A 7,806-nucleotide genomic window follows, 5' to 3' on the forward strand; every position below is an offset into this window, starting at 1 on the left:
CAGTCTAGCTTTGCTCAGTGCACAGATAAAACAGCACAGCATAAAAGCCAAGTAATAATAGTGTGCTAAGTCTGCTCCAGATCATCACATGTAGCATTTTCTCCATATTACATGGCTTTTGTTTTAAACTTGGTGCCAAGCTTGGAGCAAAGAGAGGTTTTCAGTGGAGTTGTGGGGCTTCAGACATACTCTTCTAGTGGGGTCAATAGGGAAGATTCAGTAGCGTAGCCAGAGTTTAATTTTTAGATGGGCCTGGAGGTGGACTGGGTGGGCACAGGCCTCGCATTTCCTCTCCACCCGCTACCACCCTCACCCACCCGCCGCCGCATTTTCTCTCCACCCGCTTACCCCCCCCCCCCCCCCCGCGACAGCCCCCTGCACATGGTCAGTTCTGGTCATTTTTACTAACCTGAAGCGCCGTTCTCCTTCCAGCACCGGCGATTCCCATAGCCAGCCTTCTGCCAGCGCGCGTCGTCGGAGCCTCTTCTCAGGCGCATCCCGCTTACTCTGCAACTTCCTGTTTTCTGCAAAAGTGGGACGCAGGAAGTTGCAGAGTAGGCGGGACGCGCCTGAGAAGAGGCCCCGACGACGTGTGCTGGCAGAAGGCTGGATATGGGAATCGCCGGTGCTGGAGGGAGAACGGCGCTTCAGGGCAGTAAAAGTGAGCAGACCACGTGGATGGGGAGAGCGGGCAGAAGAGGCTGGGCAGGCCTGGAGCAAAAGTGGCTGGGGCCCGTCCAGGCCCACCCGTGGCTACGCCCCTGGGAAGATTAATCTCTGCAGATGACAATAACCTTTGCAACAGAACAAGCACTCATGATGGAACAGACAGAATTAAGCAGGTTCTGAGAACTTTTGAGGAGTGATTCAGTGCTTGGCAGCTAAATTTCAGTACAAAAATGTGCAGAATTAGGGGAAGGGGACTAGGGATTGCTGATGTGCACTAGCCAGGAGCGGGACCTCATTACTCAAGGTGCTGAAACAGCCTACCGAAGCAGCAATCATCCAGGTTGCAGAAGTACCATGTTAAATTCTGAATGAGATTTAAGGGCCTAAATCTGTATAACCAGGAGGAGAAGAAAGATGAGTATACGATAGAAACATTTAAATAATTCAAAGGTATAAATACAAAAGAAATATCTTTTTAATGGAAATTAAGTCTTAATTATGAGGTTCCAGTGGGTTAGATTTAGGAACAACCTTTAAAAAATATTCCCTCTCCCTCCCCCCCCCCAAAGGTAAGAAACACACAGAACAGCCTTACAGGGTGCATTGTGATGGCAAACATGGTAACTGGATTCAGGAAAGAAAGATTGGAATAAGCACAGAGGTTCCTTGCAGAGAAGTGAAGGATAGCTGGAATCTATAATACTGCAAAAGGAAATAAATTGAGTAGACTAGGCCTCAGTCCTTCTTTGTCAAGTGAATTAGAAGAAACTGTGGTTTTAAGAGAAATTAACACAACAGCTTGTGAATTTTTTTTCCTTTACAGCAAATTTCTAACTGCACAGGGCAGCGTAATTTTAAAGTAATATTTAGTGGAAGAGGTGTGAGCTGTGGTTAAAACCACTACAGGCAAGGGAGGAGTCCTTTTATGAACTGTACACCTGGGGCAATTCTGCGTGCTGTAGAATTAGCATAGAATTTCCCATTTGGGCAGAGTTGTACATTTACTGCACAGAAATTCAGTGACAAGTGGCTCAAGGAGTAGCACAACTCGTCCCCCCAAGCCAGTGTTGGGAGACGGCAGAGTTGGTTGGTGTAGCCGAACAAGGAGAGAGGTGGCAAGCTTAGCTTGTATGCTCGGAAAAGGAAGTCAAGGCCTGCGTAGCCCAGAGAACAAGCTGCTGCTGTGTATGACACAGCCTAGGTGGAGGAGGGCAGCAGTGAGGACAGACCTTGAAACAGGTGAAGAAAAAACAGCTGGAAGATGAGTCTGGAATAAATGAGGTTTGAGGCCGACACTAAGGAGGGGGAATGGAGTGACAGAAAGAGCTGGGAAATTCGGCCTGGGGAGGGAAGGGGGGAGAAAGAGCTTGTTTTGACAAAATCTGCAGAACTCTGAGGTACTGTATGCAGACATTTTTCATTTTTGTGTCCTGAATTCCCCCATAGTAAACTGCAGCGAGAGAATGATGGACCCTTCTGTAAGCTGTTGTACAAATCACTTATGAAAACTAAAGATTTAGATTCTGGAGAGAGGATCAGGCCTAAAAGCGCATTGAGCTGAGGAGTGATGAAGCCAGGGTTCAAATCTTGCTTTTCCCCACTGATGCTTCTTGTTACCTGGGGCGAGTTAGTTTGGGTACCAATGGAAATTAGCTCGGGAGCAGGGACATACTGACTGTACTTGAATCGTAACTTGCCTTGAGCATGAGTTTGAAAAATTGAATAATTACATCCAAAACGTAGAAGCCAAGGTTTTCCACCTTAGGCTGGCTCGCTCTTTTCCTGAAATATAATTCTAAAGCAGTCTGCGATCCTGTGTAGTGGTGCTGTATTAATGCAGCTATAACATCAAAAAAGGATAGAGGCAGAGTCCCACCCATACAGAAGGTCACCCTAATTAAATTTGTGATTGGGAGGGGGCACCTCAAGGAGCCAGGCAACAGAGCATTGGTAGCAGCGGTGCTGCCGAAGGCTGGCTGTGTGACCCATACCATCAGCCCTGCTTCCAGTTCCCAGGAAACATTATTTTGGGATAAAATGTGTTCATTGCCAGGCTTTCTGCTGTATTTATTATTTGGAAATGCTGCTTGGAACGCTGATCCTAGATTACAGCTGTGTGAGACCATGTGTCAGCAGAGTGTTGTAAATGGCATACTGACATATCTGTTCCGTTTTCTTTCCTATAGTGCACCATAAATAACTAAAAGCCTGTTAGGGAGTGGATATTACTTGACGATTACAGCATTCCTCAAATAAACTGTGAGGCATGAGGCCAATTGCCTTAAACACCTGAGAATTGCAGTGTCAAGGTACAGTGTGACCTGCACTGCCTTGCAGATCCAATTTTACACAGAGATGGTTCTTATTTATTCTTTTTAACCAGTTAGTGGATGCAGCTGCACTGTGATTTTAAACTTAGAAAATCACAGTGAACTTGTTAAAGTTCAGCTCATCCACTTTTCACATACTGTTGGCAGCATGGAGAAAATGAAATCTGAAGCATGAGATGTGTTCTCCCTACAATTAATGCCAATTAAGTAGGGAAGGGATTTTGGATTCAGCTTGTGCCTCTTTTCGATTGTAGCTCAAGGTGTGTTACATTCGGGTACAACAGGTATTTCCCTGTCCTCCGAGGGCTCACAATCTAGGTTTGTACTCAAGGCAATGGAAGGTTAAATGACTGTCTCTTTGTATCAGGTGTTCAGCGCTGCGTGCGTCTGGTAGCGCTATACAAATGCTAATAATAATGACTTACCAAAGATTACATGGACCTTCAGTTGGATTTTAACTAGGCTTCCTGGTTCTCACCTGATACTCTAACCATTGGGCTACTCCTGGCTGTCTTCCTGTCTGACATCAGATGCAAATGGACTTCATACCACCTTTTCTGGCCACACAAAGTGGATGTGAAAACATCTGTGTAAGGCAAATGGTCACATTTTTGTGAAAGTGCTTTGAAGGCTAGCCACCACAGTTGGTGTGGTTACAAGACAATACTACTACTACTACTTATCATTTCTATAGCGCTACTAGACATACGCAGCGCTGTACACTTGAACATGAAGAGACAGTCCCTGCTCGACAGAGCTTACAATAAATAACCACCTCCCTCTCACCATCTCTTTCCTGGTGGTTTGTTTTCTTTCTTTTGTTATTTCATCTGTTGCAGTCTCATAATTCCTTTCTGCTTCCTAACAAATAACTAGATTTCAGATCAGCATTTTGGTGGAGGGTCACACATTTTAGCTCATTTTGTGGCATTTTGATTTATTAATTTGATTAGAACTTTAAAACTCAGCCCTCCCCCCAAATGGAAACTCAAGACCCTATTCCACATACCTACTCAAATAGCCACATTTTTTAGACATTTATGGAATCTGGGAATACTAATTTCTTCCTGCAAAAGAGGGGGAGCTCATTCCACATTTTCAGTCCTGCTGGCTTCTATAGTTGGCTGGGATCCTCGTGGTCCCAGTTTCCTGGAATCATCTCAAATATGTGTCTTGACAAAAAGCAACACCTAATAGGTTTCCCGCCTGAGTCCCAGCAGAGCTCTGCAGGACCCACAGGAGTACCGCTGGCAGCAGAAAGGATGATTTACAAGATTTTCATGAATAAAGGTCTGCAGAAGGGAAAAGTGGCATCTGCGGTTCCTGCTGGCCACAGATCAGGCTTCTATTTTTCAATTTGTGAGAGAAAATCAGGATGCCCTAGAATGGGGCAGTGGCACAGCCATTTTAGATTTGTAATACTGAAAGAAGGTAAAGTGTCCCTGGCATTCTGCATATAGCAGCCAAATGCACAGCAACCCTCTCTCCTCCCCCCCCCCCCCCCCAACAAGAACAGATGAGAAACAGTGGACTGGGCAAAGATTAAATTAAACTGGAGGGGTAATATAATACATGGGGTGGTCCTGTGCTCTGACTCTGTGTAGATGGATAGTGTAAATATATACACAATTCATGTTTGGGGGTAGGGAAGAGACACTTCAATTCAGCTGTCATAAAACCATTTCTATGATATAACATAGTCTATGACCTTAGCACACTATAAAATGTATTTTCTGTTTGATTCATGACTTGGTGTACACCCCGAGGGCATTCATTTGCCACTGGAGAGCAATTTAGTGCAACCAAGAGCTGTGCACTTCCTGGCATCTTTCCGATTGGCTAAACTGATGGTCAAGCTGGTCACACAGCATTCAGGCAGGCTCCTGAGATTAAAAAGAAAATATCTTTCAGAGGTGAAGTTAGTTTGCTGCTTCTGAGAATAAGTAGTGTGCTCTGTATAGAGAGATTTTATTTTTCAAATGTAACTCAGCTAAGTTGAAATGCCTTGTTAAAATTATTTTAGTGGCATTGTGGAGATGAAAGGAATGCATTCAGAGGCACAAAGTCCTATTGGGCACGTGGCTTGCTGTTTAATGCTGAGATCTCCCTATCTGAGATTTATCCCTTGAAAACACCAGGTGCCTAGTCTCCTGCTTTCAGATCCTGTAGCCCTTTTCCACCCAGCCCTTGAGCTGTTCTGAAATGTTGCAAAGGAAGGAATGTTACAGACAGGGTTCCGTTTCCGCTTTTCATTGTGACACTAACATGGGTACCACACTATACATACCTGGAGTGAAATATATGTGCTAAATATAATTTTGTTATTTTCTGGGTCAGTGATGTAGTACGACAGACAGTAATCTTTGCTGGTTCTAGTGACCTGCTGTACAGAAAAGAAGCTAATTCAAACTTGCCTGTTTTTGAGGGGGTGGGGGGAAGGGAAAACATAAAAAAAGACAGCAACTATTCCAGTTCCTGGGTCTTTTATTTTATTTTTTTTTTGTTTGTAGCCTCTGCTCCCCCTGTACCTCCAACTCCTTAGCAGTAGTAATGAATGCTTATATGTTTTGTTTTGGTCTCACAGTTCTTTCAAATAGTACTGTACACAACTGCTATTTTCAGTATGAAATCCAAAGCTTGTCTTGTCCATTTTTTTTATTTTTTTGCATTTTAGGTTATCTAAAATTGTGATAATGCTGTATTTAAGAGAATATTTAAGTGTAAAAATAATAATTAAAAAAATCATATAAAAATAAAGACATATGCTCTGACTTGGCCTTTTGGAATATCTTCTCTGCACCTCTCAACAGCTTGTCAGCTTATAGCCATGCAGGAGAAAGGACTGGATTTATGAATTCAAGCACTGTAATTGGCTAACAAAGATCATGTGACATGGGTCTGCCTATGAGTACACCCAATTAATAAAGTTGCTTACCTGTACCAGGTACAGGGACTCAGTCACAGTTCTGCCACCAACAGCACTGAATTACAGAATGTGTTTTCTGAACTTCCTTCAAAAAGTCTGAGGTTCTCTCTCAGAAAACATGTGACATACCCTGGTTCTGTCATTACACTAATGAGCTCAACTTGAGGAGGATGGGTGTGTGTTATTTATAAGTTCTAGAAAACATCTATTATAGATAAACAACTTCACCTTCCTTTTCCTCCTGTTAGATCAGTCCAGCAAGTGGAGGCAGAGAACGCTGAATTTCAGATCCTCAGCTATAAGGATTGGTACAGTCGTATTCCCTGCCTTCAACAGACAATTGCAGTCTAGATTGGTGGAGCAGTTTCTGTTTCTCAGAGGCTTGGGTCAAAGCCCGTGGCCCTGGGAGAGTATTCCAGCAGTAGCTCTCAGAGTTGGTCCAAGGGCCTTTACCTGATTAAGGTATGGGAGTCACAGCTGCTTAGCCGGGGCTGGGCTTCAGCCTTCTCCTGATGGACTTGGACCCTGGCAGTGAAGGTCCCACAGGATCCCAGCGGGCAGGGGGGGCTTCAGGGAGCCCCTTCTGCATCTGTCTGTGAGCCCTCAAACCGTATTCTTCCATACCTGATCCCATGCCCTTCTTTTTTCCCCTTTTATGTGGGGACATAAAGTTGTTGTTTTTTTTAAACTTTGTCAGGCTTTGAATGAGGTAGGGACCGAGCTTGCAGGAGCTCCAGGAGGCAAAGAACAGGTTGGGGCATGTCTTGGACTGGCCTGGGCAGAAGAGGCAGTGTGCTGGCAGCTACATACAGTCATGCAGACTCGATATATTGTCTGACCTTGGCTGGCATCTGCTGCACACAGTATCTCAGTTTGGCCAACAGCTCTTTTTGCCCCATCAGTGATGAAGTAGTGGGGCTAGTTGTTGATTGTAGCAGATGCAACTCCAGAGGATGCCAAAACCCAGAAAGCGTTCTTGGCCTGGCAGCAGCATTGGAAGAGTTTTCCCACTGCTCTGTAATGTAAGCACTTCTACAGCCAGTTAATCACTCAGATAGCAATTACACTGGACACATTTGGCTAAGGGTATGAGAGTACCTAAACTTTTGGCCTTAGGTTCTAGCTACGCAGTCCACAGGAAGGAATTATGCCAAAGTGGAAATATATATATTATTTATTATACATAAAAACAAGCAATTATGACAGATATAAAAATATACTGATTATTATACCAATAGCTAGATGAAATATATATAGTGTAATGTGATTACACAACTATATATCCTGAGAAGAAAATGCCAACTTAACAGCTAAATTAGGCAAGACTATGTACCTGAGAAATAACTATTCACTAGCAAAAACACAGGTCTCTAAGATTCCCTGACTGTAGAAGGAAATCCCTTTTCTCTGACCCTTAGTGGTCTGCAGTGACAGCTGCAGATAGGGTGTAGCCTTGGTTCTGCTTCAGGGCTCCAGCTACCTACTGGCAGTGAACCCCTGTAATCTGGTCTTAGATGTGATCCTGTCCAGCACAGGTAGCATATACTCACTCTTTAGGAAGCCACAGAGCCACTTCTGAATTTGACCTTGTGCTGCTCTCAACACAAAGAATTACAGTTCACAGGTGTTTGGGCAATTCAGTCTCCCTCCGAGAGAGCTGCATACACCCTGAGATCCTCTTCTCCTTTGTTCTTTTCTTGCCTTCTCCCAGCTCCAGCGTTGGACCTGCCCACCAGGTCCAGGTGACAATCAGGTACCAATCATGAACCCCGTACCTCTGTTAAGTAGGTTACATAACGGTCATGGCAATGAGGGGCCTGGCGGGCTTCCAGCAAGAACATCTTAGTAGTAGTGGTAGTAGTCTTGCAGTGCTAAACTCCT

This window comes from Microcaecilia unicolor, chromosome 3 (genome assembly GCF_901765095.1).
Source record: "Microcaecilia unicolor chromosome 3, aMicUni1.1, whole genome shotgun sequence".
NCBI lineage: Eukaryota > Metazoa > Chordata > Amphibia > Gymnophiona > Siphonopidae > Microcaecilia > Microcaecilia unicolor.